This window comes from Dreissena polymorpha, chromosome 14 (genome assembly GCF_020536995.1).
Source record: "Dreissena polymorpha isolate Duluth1 chromosome 14, UMN_Dpol_1.0, whole genome shotgun sequence".
Lineage (NCBI taxonomy): Eukaryota > Metazoa > Mollusca > Bivalvia > Myida > Dreissenidae > Dreissena > Dreissena polymorpha.
The window spans coordinates 37219389-37234388 of NC_068368.1; the positions used below are offsets into that span (position 1 = coordinate 37219389).

At 34.0% G+C, this 15000-nt stretch overlaps 1 protein-coding gene across 1 annotated transcript in view; it reads left to right on the plus strand.

The window, feature by feature from the left end:
• Positions 1 to 6769: 6769 nt before the first annotated feature.
• LOC127856913 (uncharacterized) overlaps positions 6770 to 15000 on the plus strand; it is a 17808-nt gene continuing 9577 nt past the window's right edge. Inside the window, exon 1 of the mRNA XM_052393100.1 lies at positions 6770 to 6861. The gene's annotated coding sequence lies outside the window, so the exon portion shown is untranslated. The remainder of the gene's footprint in view (positions 6862 to 15000) is intronic.

The following is a 15000-nucleotide window of genomic DNA, read 5'->3' on the forward strand; positions in this document are numbered from 1 at the left end:
TTAAAGATAAACGAAGTAATTCCGTTAGAGAAGAATACCGTATATTTTTGTTTTTTTAGTGTTTGTATAAACGGTAAAAAGTTTGTCTAGCCATATTACTAGAGTTTAAAGACTTTAGTTCTCAAAGGGCTCACAAACAGGAAATCCATTTATTGAACCCATGGACTTAACGCGAAAATATCGTGTTATTCGAAACGTATATTTATAAATCCGAAGCCTTTTCTAAAAATTGTATTGACAGTTAATTCTTGTTTAGTAATCAAAATAACATCACACTTACACAATAATTTAATAAGTTTATTCTTTTTATTTTTTCCTGTTACAATATATTAAAATATGCGATAAAATTATGTGTACGTGTAATTTATAATGTATAATTTAATTAATAAATAAAAACATGAGTCTTAAACAAACATTGATTATAATTTTAAAAAGTAAACTGTACGAAATCCCATCATAACTGAAGTAGTCAATATATATCTTATTCTCATGTTCAGTTTTTTTAACAAAAATAAAATAGCAATTTTTCCATTCTTCTGGGGTCGGTTTCCGCATTTGTATAATGTTTGTTTTGGCCATTATTTCTCAACATTCTTCTATAGAACCGAGTAAGCTTATTGTGATTTCTATCGTATGTATTTTACAAGACATTTATTAATGAAAGAAAGTAACACATGTGTTTACGAGCTCAACGTATTTATATATGAAACACGAATCGCAACAAAAATTGTATGTGGTAATTTAAAACCAAGTCAAGTAAATAATTATAATCCACAAGATTCAGAAGAATCTGGTGAATTAAAAAGCATGATTAAAAGACTAATGTGCAGCAATTTAAGGATTTGGCAGACGTTTTTAATAATATGAAAGCTCATTGCAAGGTACTATTAACGAAAACAAGAAAAAACGATATTTATGAGAAACAAGAAATCATTATCGCACATTATTGCATAAACTCTATCTATAATGCCCTCTGGTGGGGTGCAGAAACTTGGCAAAATGAGGGCTTGAACGGAAGAAATCGTGCATTAACAAGGCGATTCACGTGCCGTTCAAGCCCTGTTATGTGTTTTTCATATCCATAATCTGGTCCACACGCAGTTACTTCCCTTCTCCAGCCTTCGACGACTTTCCAAGCATAAATGGGGAACTGAATAAGCACCAGTTTCCTCATGCACGCAGGGATTATGGCAATGCCTATTTCAATCCACTTTTCAACTTATACCAACTGCACTCTCTTGACAACAGCTTTACTGTATTGGCAACGTCAATGAAGTTAAGGTTATTTACTCAACACGTTCAAAAGACTATGCTGTAAATTTAAGTGATTATGTACCTTCAACGATCCTGCTGTAAATTCCAAAATAATTCCTCATTTCTTAATTTGCGCGGCTGCATTTCAACTTTGCATTAATCCACTGTTTAAACACATTTTAAATCGTAAACTGCCTATCCGAAGGTAAAGCCTCGTCATTTCGGATGATGACCGAGTGAGGCATATGTAAAACACAACCTTAAACTGTATTGAAATAATAGAATTATTTTGTCGATGTCGAATGAACAAAACATTGTTTTCAATGTTATTTTAATTTATTTTGGTGTGTGTGATTTGTTTATGCAATAATAGCGAAAATACACATTTCCTCGGACATGATCATCTGCGGGCGCTCTCAAAATCCGTTCCTGCCCTCGTGCTGCGCACTCGGGCAGGAACGGATTTTTCGAGCGCCCGCAGATGATCATGCCCTCGAAAACGTGTATTATCCCTATATTGTGTTATCTTTTTGGGTACAGTAATGTATCTTCATTGCTTCTTATTCTGGAGCAAGTATATATCCACACGTTTTATTAAATAAAGCATTTACAATTCTATCATCTATCTTAAGCACAGACGAAAAATTCCGACGTTATTAAAGACAATTTATAATGAAGATAAGATGAAAGACAACATTTAATTGTATGTTTATATTTTCAGAATAATATGCAACTATGACTTTGACCTTAGAGTACCTGGTTTTGCTATTCACAGTTATCAGCACAAAAGGTAAAAACACTTTTAACATGTTAAACTGTATTTTTAAATTAAAAAAACACTATCTTATATGAAATCGGCATTATCACACATATAATGTAGTCACACTTTGATTAAAAACATTTTGCTTTTTACTGTAATGTTATAGATAATGTTCTTACCACTTCTTTCAGTGCATGCACCAAGCTGTCCCGACAAACATAATTGTTTGGATAACAATTGCATTCAATATCCAAGTGGCTCCTATGGATGTCGGGTAGGTTGCAACGACGGTTATTGGGGGAATGATTGCAGTAGCCGATGTACTGATATAAACTGTCAAAGCTGCTCTCAAACACTTGGAGATTGCTCTACCTGTCAAGTTGGATATTTAAGAAAAAGAAATGGATTGTCGTGTATACCTTGTAATAATACAATCGTCGGCTGCGTATGTGGAAGTGATAAGGATTGCTACGAATGTTCGCAAGGGTATGAACAATATTGGAACAGGACTTTCCAAACATACTTATGCAAAGCCTGCCCAGATGGAAGATATGGAACAAGTTTTGGAAAAAGTTGTTCTCTTTTTTGTTCAGAAGGTTGCATTGATGTGTGTAACAAAACTGAGGAACATGTTTATGTAAACCAAACTTTACCGGCAAAACATGTGAGACCTGTGAACGCGGAAAGTATGGAAGCCAATGTGACACAAATTGTTCCAGAGGATGTTTAAGTCCATGTAATATGTATACTGGCGATTGTAAATGCAAGCCATATTTTTCTGGCTATTCATGTAATTCATGCTTCAAAGGCTGGTACGGTACAGAATGCAATCAATTTTGTAGAGAAAACTGCGTATCGTGCGATGATTGTTCATCATGCAAGCGCGGGTATTATGGTCCTGACTGCCAATCAAAATGTAGCGCTGGGTGTGGGTATGAAGGATGTGAGCAACGCACTGCGTCATGCACCTCGTGTAAAATTGGTTACTCCGGGCTCAACTGCTCAGATGAATGCCCCATAGGGTGTAATTACAATGAAGGATGTGAGCAACGCACTTCGTCATGCACCTCGTGTAAAATTGGTTACTCCGGGCTCAACTGCTCAGATGAATGCTCCATAGGATGTAATTACAACAAATGTGAACAATCAAGCGGAGTTTGTACTTACCGGTGCAAAGACGGATTTTATGGAGATAGATGTGAACATTCGTGTCCGAGCACATGTATTACTTGTTCGTCATGGGAACAATGTTATACGTGTCGTAGTGGTACCTACGGATCCATGTGTGACAAACAATGTCCTGACACATGCCACGACTGTGTCGAGTGGGATCAATGCGTTTCGTGTAAGGCGGGTTTTCATAATATCTATCATCAATGTCGATGTTCGGACGGTTTTTGCGCGTCCAAGCAATGTCAGTCTTGCTATAAGTCTTCGTATTATTCAAATGGTTCTACATGCTGCCCGTGCATGGGCAACTGTAAATATTCAGTTTGTACGTCGGCCTCAGAGTGCACACACGGATGTGAAGATGGATATACTGGGACGGGATGTAGGTTACCATGTACCAAAATAGACACAAAATGTGCAGCATGCAGTGGAGATAGGTTACGTAATTTCAAGTGCACACGCTGTCTTGAAGGATACCATCCGCATGCAAACGGAACATGTTTACCTTGTTCCGCTAACTGTGTGGAAGGTAAGGAAATACTATTAAACCTTGTCTTTGGTTATCGGATGTAGTTTTCCTACTGTATTTGGATATTTTGAATAGACATAATTAAGATTAGTATTTAATTTTTAAATATAAAACTTGTGTTTTACATTACGACTGCGTATACAGCTGTGAAGCAAGGCAATACTATAGACTCAGTACAAGCAGTGGCGATTGGAGGAGGGGTTGCAGCTATTGTTATAGTTGCCACCGTGATTGCTATCATACTTGTCATGCGTAGAAAGTAAGTTCACAATCCGCGACTTTTTTTTACAGGCGAATGTTTTCAAAATTGATTTGCCTACCGCGTGTTAACTTGTATTTGCAACATAAAAATAATGAGTCTTAAAATGATTTCAATATGTACTCATTCGTTTTGCGTATTTTTATGTCTCCCAGTCTATACTGGGAGACATATTGTTTTTGCACTGTCTGTGTTTTGGTTTGTTTGTTGGTTTGTTTGCGTCAAACTTTAACATTGGTCATATCTTTTGCATTATCGAAGATAGCAACTCGATATTTAGCATGAACGTGTATCTCATGGAGCTGCACATTTTGAGTGGTGAAAGGTCAAGGTCATCCTTCAAGGTCAAATGTCAAATATTAGGGGGGTGACAGTGACACAGTATTTCACAAACACATCTTGTTTTGATTTAAAACTATAGCCATTAAAAATAAAAACAAACGACATTTAATTATATATATTTTACATCAATACCCCATTGATAAGAAATCGTCAACCCAAGACTTCAGCTGTCCAAGAAACAGCAAAAGCTGCCGACGACTCTGTTTCACCAGCGTATGCATCTGTTGTGCGTGGTGGTAAGCAGTTTTTTTAATACTATACATATTCATTTATTTGAATAAAATGTGTTTGGTGTTTTACACTACATCACACGCTTGTATTCAATTGTATGAGTCGAGAAACAGTGTGTTTTGGAATACTGCATTTGTTTATCACACTCTAATTGGACTTAATGGGATATATTTAAAGCATAATTTCCGACTTATCGTTAAAGATTGCGGAACTAACCCACGCTTTAAAGTATTGAGTTACCGATGCGTATGAATTAAACTACCCACGAAGGTGATATTGTTTGTCCCCCTTCCCCACGGAAACGTACACCCTCAATAAGCGACTTAAACCTATGATCTCCAGTTCCCTTGCATTGTTGGATAAGGTTGATACCTGTTTTATATACACATGGTTTGAAACGCATGATATCTCTTGCTGGAAGATTATGGAAGATAGAAATCCCTTATTGTATTTCAATTGTGAACCCAAGTCATCGGTGTAACCATGCAATCGTAACCTATAAAAGAGCATTACAGCAAACCAGATTCGAAAAATTCCCAATATAATGCACGACACATAATGACAATATTACATATTTATTCATATTTCTTACATTAACTTATTGTAATTAAAATGCGATTACATTAGTCAGGGAACTGCACTACTCCAAATCCAAATTGGTCAATCAGATAAGGCGGTCAACATTATTTATCAATATAAATATACAGTAAAGGAATCAGAAAATGATATAGGATACAATAAAAAAAGTGAAACAAAATGATGTAAATAGCGACAGTAAGATGTTACGTTTACATTTATCAGCATTATTGTTTTGCAATATGCTTTATATAAAAATAAAGAGATAAACGTGGTAGAGTTTTCGCAACTTGGTGAAGTTGCGATAAGAAAATATACAGTTGCGGGGTGGGGCATCGTTAGCTGGATAAGGTCTGTTCATGAGATGGAGTAATTTTCAAATCTATGATTACCTTAGATGAAGGACTGATCATGTTTTAATATCAGAGAATTTTCTTCGTTCGATCCGTTTTTGAAATCGTAGAGGAGTAGTTTCAAAGTTATGGGCTGGAAACTGGACGGATTGACAAACAGGATTGCTCGTTTTTAATTGTAAATTGTGCAAATGTAGAAAAAGTGATATATTCAATCTTTCTACATTGACAACATGAACTTTCCAATATGTTTTTCGCATATGAATATTCATTTAAGTTTCTACAATGCATTCGCAAACGTGCGTGTGAAATATTAAGCGTCCGCTCACAATCGTAGTAATGCATTGGGATTTTTTGTTTGTCTTTTTTTTTAAAGATTTGCTTTGAAGCTAGAGAGAAAATGTGCATATCTAACAGGTTGCGACAGGGCGTTCCATAAGTGTATGGTTGATGGTAAGACGGATTGTGACACATGCTGTGATTTACATGGAATGCTGCGTATATTGTCTGTATTACGAAGCGGATATGCCGTTCTTTCACCCACGCTATAGGAGATCAATGCAGACAAATATGGGGGTGATAGAGAATTATATATCCTGTAGAAGAGGGCCATTTTATGTTTACTTCTCATATGTTTGAAGGATTCAAGACTAGACGTTTATGAGACAAAACCTTATTGATTTTGCAGTCGTTAAGGAAAACAGGGTGTGGATCGGGTTTTTGATTTTCTGGATATTTTATGGGCAAGGTGATTTCCATGTTCGACAATATTTCAGCAATAGGCATATACATGTAGTATAAATAAAAATTGATCTAAACATGTATCAACCTAAACCTACGAAAAAGAAAATATTTCTGTATGATATTGCTGTTCTTTTGATTACTCGAATCGGCTATAACACGAATCAGAACGGCAAAACGGTGGATATTTCAAATCTAATTAAATCTTTAATCCGCCATTTTTTCTGCGAAAAAACATGCCCACGTGCGTTTTGTGATGTCATAATGCCAAAAACAGTTCAAAATGACGTTTTATTTTATTCATAAACATAAAAAGAATAGTCAAAACGACGTAAAATGGATTGTTGGATGAACTGAACATATAAAGATTATGAAAACACACTTATTAAATACAAGTAATAGACATATTGATTCAGAATACTCTTACATTTTCACCAAGATAATACAAGTGCTGTGTGTGAACACATGTCCTCAGTGAAAGAGAATATCGTCACAGAACACGTTATCAATGATGTCGACACCAACAACCTTGCTGACCAACAACTGAACACGGAGGTAGTTAGCTCAACTTCTGAGAAGAATGTCACTGACCAAGATCTCGCGATGGAGCTATTTACATCGACTGTTCAGGAAAGCCTGAACATCGGTACGTACTTTTAACTCATTATTTAAAACAACAGAAAAATAAATAAGGACCTTCTTTCTTGTGATGTCTCTTTAGGTTTCATTTTCTTTCATTGAACACATGCCGTCTATCATATATTGCACCATATATAGTTACTTCATAGACAATTTATAATAACTGATGCGACATATTTTAGCATGCTTTATTATCCCCCGCCATCGGCGGAGGGATATTGTTTTGGCGTTGTCCGTCTGTCCGTCCGTCCTTCCGTCTTTCCGTACGTCCGGAGCCATATCTTGGAAGTGCTTTGACGGATTTCATTGAAACTTGGTATGAGTATATATATGGATACTAGGATGATGCACGCCTAATGGCAGTGTACACCATCTGTTAATAACGGAGTTATGGCCCTTTGGATCTTCAAAAATGTTTTTTTGAGTGTCAAATACAACACTTTTGTGTCCAGAAGATATTGGCGGGGGATATCAATTCAACGAATTTGCTTGTTGTTAATATGATCATATATAGAAATAAAACTGGTCAGTAATATCCATATCCACACATACCGATATGTGTTGTATTATCAGCATAAAGCCCTTATGCTTACAAAAACCAAATACTGGTTATATATGCGAATGTATGTTTATGATCAGATGAATTGGACGATATTGCACGCCGGAATGCGGTCCGATTTGAAGAAAATGGAGGTGTGTCTTTCAACAACTACGATGAAGTGAAATTTTGAATTGTAATCCTCCGAAATAATGCAAAAATTATTTAAATAAGTTTAACAGTTGCAGTATGTTTGCATTCCATGAATTTTGAAAATTGGCCCAATTCGATTAACGTTCAATATTTTGCTGCATAAATGTTTAGATCAAATGTTAAATTGTACTACTGCTACAAAACAATCATAATGTTTGAAGGTCGCAGTCTTTTGTAAGCGCGAATAATTTTGAATACAAAGATTAAAAGATTGTACACATATAAGATGTTGCGTTCCACGAACATACATAGAACATACAGCCCAAGTGGTCCAAGACAGACAGGTCAACGAGGTGGAGCACAGAGTCAGCGTGGATTCAGACCAAGAGGACCAAGAGGCGGCTACAGAAGAAGTTAGGTCACCTGCGGGTTCTGGAACATTAATGGCTTTAGTGCAGACCTCAATAGTGATAACTATATTATACGCCAATCATGTATTTATAAATTAGACATTGACATTATAGGCATCAGTGAAACTAAACTTACAGGACAGAATGTTATAAACTTACCAGGTTATTTATGGTTTGGTAATAATAGAAAACTTACGCATGTCAATGCTAGGACAGGGTCTGGGGTGTTGGATTTCTTGTAAAACAACATATTGCTAATTATTTTTCTATTAATATCGTAAATGACAGTTATGATGGTATTTTATGGTTAGAATTTTCTGATAAGTGTACTAATTATACTTTCTATGCTTGTGTTTGTTACTTGCCACCAAATAACTCCTCAAGACAGGTTGATGTTTGTGATTTTTATGACACTTTGCTTACTAATGTATATGAATATCAAAACTCTGGCACTGTTTGCATATGTGGTGACTTCAACAGTAGAATTGGGGAGAATGAGGATTATATTGTTGGTGTTGATGAGATTGCTGTGAGAGATGTTGTGGATTTTACAACAAATTCCTATGGTGATAAACTTATCGATTTTCTTATTGACAGTAACATGTGTGTTCTTAATGGTCGCAACTTTGTTAAAAATGATTTTACCTCGGTGTCCATAAAAGGCTGTGCAGTGGTTGATTATTGCATTATTCACCATGATAATCTTCATCTGTTTCAAGATTTCAAAGTCACACGAAGCACGGAAATTTTAAATGAGCTACATGCTCAATTTGGTATTTTACCCTCATCTGTTCCTGATCATTCTATTTTGTCATGGACGTATATTTTAAAAGGCCAGGATCAATTTTATGCACATAATTGCTGCACTGATGACCATCAATCAGGTCGTAATGCCTCATATGATAGATTTAATGTAGATAATATTAATAATGAATTTCTTACGGCAGACAGTGTGATCAAGTCATTACATGATACTGTTTTTAAATTAGAACAGAGTATCAGATTGCAAACAGATGTCGATTCAGCCTATATTGATATATGCACTGTTATTAGAAAAGAAATGTATAGCAAACTAGAATATAAAAAAGTTAATATACTTTTTAGTAAAGATAACAAGAAAAGAAGAATAGGCAAACCGTGGTGGAATGAACAACTGTCTAACTTATGGAATTCACAATGTAAGGCAGAAAAGGATTGGTTAAATTGTAAAGAGGCCAATGCCAAAAATCATCTCAAATACTTATTTGTAACGGCAAGACGTGCTTTTGACCGTGAAGTTCAGAAAAGTAAACGGGCATTCTGGGTCTCATTTCAAACTAATCTCGCCTCTCAATGTGAAGAGAATCAGGTAGAGTTTTGGAAATCCATTGGAAAAATTGGTGTTGCTCAATCCAAAAATAAAGCTATCCCTTTAGAAGTGGTCTGTGATGATGGCTCTATTTCAGATAATATTGACACAGTTTTGTCAAAATGGAAGAATGATTTTAGCAGTCTGTTTTGCAACAGTAACAATTCTTTTCAATATCAAACATGGTTAGGAAATAGCAATGTTGGGAACAATCTAAATTGTGAAAGTTTAAATGAAAATATTACTCTATCTGAAGTATGGAAGGCCATTACTAAAGCAAAGTGTGGCAAAGCATGTGGTAATGACTCAATACCTGTAGATGTGTTAAAAAATGATGTCTGTGTTTCTTTTCTACATATTCTTTTTAATGTTTGTTTTAACTCTGGCATAGTACCATCTGAGTGGGGTAAAATAATTATAAGTCCCATTCCTAAATCAAGTACAACTGATTTACGAGACCCCCTGTCCTACAGAGGCATTGCATTATCCTGTTCCATGTATAAATTATATAGCTCCATTCTAAATGACAGAATATCACAATGGTCTGAGGATAATGATGTCATTGTTGATGAGCAAAATGGCTTTCGGAAAAATAGAAGTACAATTGATCATTTGTCGTCTCTAACTAATATTATTGAAACAAGAAAGCGTTTAAGGCAGTCTACTTTCTGTGCCTTCATTGATTTTAAAAAGGCGTATGATTTCGTAGAAAGAGGCATTTTGTGGAATAAGTTGACTTCAGTGATAGGTGTTAATGGAAAAATTGTCATAGCTATCAAATCGTTATATAATAATGTAACATCATGTGTACGAATTAATGGCCTTTATACCGAAGAGTTTGAGGTTCAATGTGGCCTTCGACAAGGCTGTGGCCTGTCACCGCTTCTTTTTAATCTGTTTATTAACGATCTAGCTGTTGCAATTAAAGCCCTGGATAAAGGAATATCCATAAGTGATAATGAAAAACTATGTATATTACTTTATGCAGACGACATTGTTCTTATCTCTGATAATGAGCAGGATCTACAATCTATGTTAAATGTTTTAAATACATGGTGTTCTTTCAATTGTATGGTTGTGAATCATGATAAAAGTCACATAGTGCATTTTAGACCTTATTGTAGAAATAGAACAACAATCTCATTTACATGTGGTGACTACAATTTGCAAGTTGTGAACAAGTACATGTACCTTGGTATCCTATTGGATGAGCATCTAGATTTTGGTGCCACTGCTAAGTGTGTGGCACAAAGTGCTGGCAGAGCGCTTGGTCTTCTAATTGCTAAATGTAAATCAGCAGGCGGTTTGCCATATAAAGTATTTACCAAATTATATGATACGACTGTCTGGCCTATAATTTCATATGGTGCGGCCATTTGGGGCACTAAATCATTTTCGTGTATTAATGCAGTAGAAAGTCGAGCTATTCGATTCTTCCTTGGTACAGGCCGATACACACCTATAAATGCTTTGTATGGCGACACTGCCTTGCAACCACCACATGTTAAACAGTGAGAATCTATTGCACACCATTGGTATAGACTTGTTAATATGGACAGTGGTAGAATGAATCAAAAAGTATTTTTATTCTGTTCCGTCAAAAGTAGCAGAACTTGTAAGAATTGGCAGTTTGAATGTAAAACTCATTTTAATGATATCTGTTTGTTAAATACATTGAATGACTGTAGAGACAGAAACCTGAGAGATTTCTGTGAACAAGTGTTGTCCCACACCATGCACAAATATGTTAGCATATGGACAAATAATGTTAATGCTGAAGTTGGGCCATCTGGTAGGGGGCGTAATAAACTTAGAACGTATAGACAGTTTAAAGAAACATTTGCTGTAGAAACGTATGTTACATCTACACTACCCTTAAGACATAGATCTGCTCTTGCTAAGTTTAGATGTGGAACTGCTCCACTTAGATTAGAGACTGGAAGGTATGAGAATATTCCCGAAAATCTGCGTATCTGTCCCTTATGTAAGCTAGCTATTGAAAATGAATCTCATGTTTTGTTTCACTGTGAGGCCTACAACTGTGTTAGGGTTGACCTTATCTCTAAAGCTAATGAGATAAACAGATCTTTTAACTCGCTCTGTGATAATGATAAACTAGTGTTTGTACTTTCAAATGAAAACATGGTAAAAGTCAGTGCCAAGACCTGCCATATGATCTTAACTACACGAACACAACTCTTGTATAAATAGCATTTTAAGCCTTCTCTTAACTTTTAGCAAGACCTATGTTTTATCAGATTTTAGTGATGCTCACATATAAATTTGTAAATTATCTGTTAATGAGTTCAATTAAAAAAATCCTATATATAATGTGTGTGTGTATATATATATATATGTATGTATATATATATATATATATATATATATATATATATATATATATATATATATATATATATATATATATATATATATATATATATAATATGTAATCTCTCATGCTGTTTTAAATTTGTCAACTGGAGCTCATAACCTTAGTATCTGGGTGACTAGTTGATTTTATAGTGTATATATATATATATATATATATATATATATATATATATATATATATATATAAATGTTATCTCTCATGCTGTTTAGAAACTACATGTGTTTTAATTTGTCAACTGGAGCTCATAACCTATCTGGTTGTTAAGTTGATTTTATTTTACGCTATGCTTATGTTTTTGTTTTGTTTTTTAGTTAATTTTTATTATTTTTTATTTCTCTATGTATAAAGTATTAAATACCTATGTTTTAGATAGAGAGATGTCTCTTATAACTCTGTACTGAGTGGCAATACACTTGTAATCTATGAATAACTTGTATGTGTATATAGCTGTCAAATATGTGTATTGAAGAGACGTTAATAAACTATTAAAACTAAAACTACATAAATTCCACACATAGTCAACAATCTACATAAATTCCACACATAGTCAACAATCTACATAAATTCCACACATAGTCAACAATCTACATACATTCCACACATAGTCAACAATCTACATAAATTTTACACATAGTCAACAATCTAAGTTTAACCTTTTTATCTTTAGCAGACACATTCTTCTTATTTATTCAACGGTTTCTTGCAATTGAGTTTTACATATTCTTCTGGTATTAATTGCTGCCGTCATTTTGGTTATCATTCAAGTCTTACAGCTAATGGCAATTTACGCAATATTTGATGCAAATTGGATTGACAAAGTCCTATTTTATTAATTCTGCACAGAGCAATACACTATGAGTATTTATATGAACAATAAACATTTTGTCTACCTTTTGATAAGTGCTAGTTATCGCATTTTCTACATGCATCTAAATAATGTGTAAATATAGTTTAATTAGATAAGAGCAGATCGGAATGTCTTTTGCATAAAAGAAATGTTTATTGTATTATGTCGCAATAGATTTCAAAATAGTGCGATATACCGCGATATGAGTCAGTAGTATTGTTTCACTCGTAGTTTGCACTAAATATCCCTACTGGTAAAGACTGTAGTCAGCATGTAGTTCGGTAAACATACCAACAAACCTTATTTTTGTAATACGGATTCTAAACCTACATACCTACTAACGTTTTTTGTTTGTTATACGGATTTTAAAACTTTCCATTTAGTTCACAATGTCCTGCAGTAACCATTTTGAAATTTTAAGTTCGTAGCAGATAAAACTATTACACGATTCATGTATACAAGAAAGATTTGCAGAACATAAATTCTTGTTTTCCTGTACCATTTCGCTAACAAACAACAAGAACGTGCTACTTCAAGAACAAAAAAAGCCCGCTGTTATATCTCGTGATTAACTAAAGATAAATCTGAGAATGCAATCAAGCTTTTAAACTTATTATGTTCTTATTTATTTAAATACAATATATGGTCTGGAACAATCAGTTTTGTCTGTGATTATTTACAAGCGATTGATTACTTGGGTCAAAGGCCAATTCAATAATATAACAGCGATCTTTCAACATAGATGCTATGAAAGATAAAATATTTAGCTTCTACTTTATCGGGCAAACACAATTGGCATAATTTATCATGTTCTTAGGACGTTTTCTGTTAATTTACAAGTTAATGTAGATATTTGATTGAATGGGTTTGTTGCATTGTAAGATATGGATTGTTATTATATTTGTATGTTTGCGCCTGTTACTGTATCTTATGTATTGTACGTTATGTCTATCATCTTTGTATTACTTGTAAACATATTTTATTCAATTCGAACATTGTCTTGTGTATGTTAATCTCCTAGTATAGCAATGCACATAGTATCGGAAGTGGAAGCGAGTTCTTATATTATTGTATCAAGTTATTTCATAGTAAGAAAGCGCATATTTGTATCAAATCATGTTATTCACCATAAAAATGCGCTTCACCCATATATAATGTACCTGTTTATTCTAAGCCGATGGGTTGTATTATAAAATGTACTAAACAATGCAAAATCAACTGCATATATTTAGGTAGGAAGCGCGTGTATGCAATTGCAACAAAAACAATGAATAAGTGAGTTTTAATTAAATAAAAAATATGTATTTAAAAATTATACGTATACAGTTTAACATTTTTATCACTGTATTTATTTAATGTTTTAAAGCGTCAACTCACACATATTCTTTTGAAAATAAATTAAAGTAAATTAAAATATTTTTTTGTATTAGTAAAGGTCTCTAATATTATAGATAGATTTTTGCGTAAGCTTATGTTTGTTTTTGTTTTGAAAATGTGTACATGCTAATTTCTAGTATAATTTATATTTGAACTGCAAATGTGTTTAAGTAGTACCTAGAATCAAAATATTAAACTCAGACTAAATATATACCTTACTTTTTAAATACGTAACATGAATTGTGTCGCATCACATGTTTTTGACATTTTATTGATTTATCTCGTATATATTGTTATGTTCTAATTGGATTCACCAACGTCTATCGGTCTGTTATCCTACCGACGATTTCCTGTCGATTTTCCATAACAGACTTTGTTCTAAGATCAAAAATAAAATTGAATACATGTAACTCCATGCTATATATATGTGTTATACTTATATAATTACGTGACATAATTATATAATTACCACTTCTTGTACTTTTCAAATAAATTATGCATCCATTTTCTAGAAAATTTTGCACTACTGAGCTAGAAGGGTCAGTCTATGTTTGGCGTCCGTCGTTTTGCAAAGTGTGTCGTGCAAAGTGTGTTATGCGTCACGTGGTATGCGATGTCAACGTTTAGCTCGTTTGGACAACAGATGCCACATTTAAATTTAAATTTTATGAGACATTGTCTGAAATTGTATATCTTCAATAAAGTGAGAGCGAGAATCTACACCACGAGCGTGAAAAGGTAGGTTACAAGATCAAAGCTGAGAAAAGAACTGTTACAATTCTGGAAGCCATAGTTACGGCTGTTACATGACAAACACAATCTTTGTCTGCTAAAAAACTGAAAACAAATCGTATTCCCGCTATAGCCTTCTTTCCAAATACTACGTTTATACAACCTAGCATTATTACGTTTTAGTTATTTTAACATAAAAGTACACACGAAGAATATATGTTTTTGAGAATTTCAACAATATAAAGCAATCAATGAAACTCCAGGACTTCTATGAGCAGAAAAAATGGGTATTCTTATCCACGACTTGTACAAAAGAACACCTATTAAAACATATAATGATAAATAC